Source organism: Bidens hawaiensis, unplaced genomic scaffold (genome assembly GCF_021521415.1).
Source record: "Bidens hawaiensis isolate Kalapana, Puna unplaced genomic scaffold, B.hawaiensis_p1.1 tig00045024_1, whole genome shotgun sequence".
NCBI classification, from domain to species: domain Eukaryota; kingdom Viridiplantae; phylum Streptophyta; class Magnoliopsida; order Asterales; family Asteraceae; genus Bidens; species Bidens hawaiensis.
The window spans coordinates 127,519-130,292 of NW_027498007.1; positions in this window are offsets into that span (position 1 = coordinate 127,519).

Genomic DNA, 2,774 nt, shown 5'->3' on the forward strand with positions numbered 1-2,774 from the left:
GTTTCTTTAGTCTATGTTGTCAGGAATTTGATTTTGTTCAAAGTCTGACAAAAATTATTAAAAATGGGATCTTATTGATTATCTAAAAGTTGCAATACGTTAAACCGAAACGCAAAACCTTGTATAATATAACAACCCTTTCACTTTCTACCCCCAACCCCCTCCTCCTTGGCCGGCCACATCACCCCACCATCTCACCCCCTCGTCTCCTTTTTCTTCCTGTTACTAATCTTACAAACAACTCCCTAAATGACTATAACCTAAATATTAGACAAATGTGTTGTATCAACTAAATATAATCCACCTTTACATCCTAATACACACTTCATCACTCTACTTTCCGTCTCCTTAAATCCACGGTGCACCACCACCATCAAACTTAAATCACAAACAAACTTGATCAATAACACATTACAATGGAGGATTAAGCACCATAGGAAGTGAGGATCAAGTAGGAGAACACCCACACGCGCAAGATAATTTTTCGTCATCTTATTAAGTTCTTCAAAAATTCAAGGCAACCTATAATTAGATATTAATTATCCAAGTTGAATCGATGAGATTATATACATTTAGGTTCAAATCGATCATTGAATTTGAAATTTGGTGAATTCATGTGTGTGTGTATGCATGTGTGTGGGGGAGTGTTGAACACTCACATACATACATATACTCATGATAAAGGCCACCCTTGATTTGTTAAAGATGATTAGAGATTACATTTGTTGTTAATTGTGTAGTTTGATAATTTAGGAATAACATGGACTAATTTGATAAGTGGGTTTGATTTTAAAATGGATTTTTGTGTAACTAATGATCAATGAGTTGTTAATATAGTCATGACATATTGATAATTGTTGACCTTCTACAACTAAAGTGGAGTTAGATAAAAGATTGTTCATAGATTGAGATTTGCAAATTAGGGATTTATTTGAATACTTGGATGATTTGATGATTATTGATGATTACTGAAACTTGAAATTGATATTCATGATAGGTTATAAGCTAGAGATCGCATAACTTGTTAGTTCTAATACAATATTCAAAATTAGATTGTAGAGAATTGTTGATTTCTAATAAGGAAACTTTGTAAATTGCATAGTTGAGTTTGAACTTGATATGGATATTTAAAATATATATGAACTTGATAGTATACATCGTCTAATTACATATGGAATTGTTTGATGACTAGTTACTAGAATTAGAAACTTTGTAACTTGGTTAATAGAAAAATCTGAAATCAAATAGCATAATAGGTTGCATGAAACTTTGTCAAACTAGTTGAATGAGATAAGAAAGAATCATACAATTTTATATTTGAAAGTTGAATCAAATGTCTGGTCCCTTGATTTCAGCTGGATCTTACTTAATCATGTCATAACTCACAAAAATAGATGTGTCGACAAGAGAGTTAATGACGGGTTGCTATATTTTGAAAGACGACCGTTTGTTAAAGGCGGAATCAATAACAAACATACGGTTGCAAAATCAGTAATCAAAGGTAACCAACAAGAACAAGATTCACTCAAAAGATTTCCATTTATATCATATCAATCATACAAAGTGGATGATCGATTTAGGGTTTCTTGAAGGTTTATCCGTACTAAGACAACCTTCACACACACAATATTCTATTATTAATAAATGTGTCTGTCTGCCTTGTCCGTCCTGTCCTCTGGCGGCGTGCCCTAAAACATTCTATTTATAGGCCTGCCACCCTAGGACAACTGTCATTCCTTCTAGAAACCCCAAACGTACATACCTATTCAAATTACATAATCAGAAAATAGTCTTAGTATAGAACAAGTTTTCCGGGTAGGCTTTGCATCAATCTTCACATTCCGAGTACGCTGTGTACTCTGCCATCCTTCAGGACTTGGTAACATAGAAGTGTGCTCGGATCAGTTTCCGGGTAGACTTTACATAAAGAGTATTTTACCAAGTAAAATACTCACCGGGTAGACTTCAATCTTCTTAACTTTGCCAGACTTTGCCCGACAAACCCTTACGAGCAACCTTGTTCTTCAATGGTCCATTTCAACACCTTGCTATAACATAAGTTATTAGCAAAGTGTACTCGGGAGTATTGTTCCTTTGCTTGAGTTGAACCTTGCTCGATATTACTTAAAATTATTCATTTCAATCATCAAGCATGTTCGGACCACTATTATTAATGAATACCTTGCCTAGTCTTCCAATCACTTGGCTTCATGGACTTGGTTAGCCAAAAGCTTACTCGTGAACTTTACTTGGCTATAAAGAACAGACTTGCTTGATAAAGTGAACCTTGCCCGGATTTATATAAACTAGTGAACCTTGCCCGGTAATACACTAATCTGCAAACCCTGCTCGTATATCCACTAAAGAAGACTTCTTGAAGATAACCTTGCCCGATAGACAAAATATCATACCCGGCTAAGTAAAGCTTGCTCGAAGGTCTAAGGTGTGTCCGAATCCATACTTAGCGAATTCTGAGGAGGTTGAGCAGATTCCAAACTTCCATGTACTTCATTTTGGTCAAATCTTTGACTCAACAATCTCCCCTTTTGGTCAATTGTTTAACTCAACAATCTCCTCCTAGATTGGAACACCTCAGCTGACCCAAAACCTTTCTAAGGTTACTTACACTTAGTCAAAATACACATCAAATCAAAAGTCAAATTACATATTCAAATAACATAAACCAAATTACATATTCAAAAGCTGTCCGAAGACATTACATCACAAAGCCTACTATATTCATCTTGTCTCTTTCTTGCATTGTGAGCAGCTTG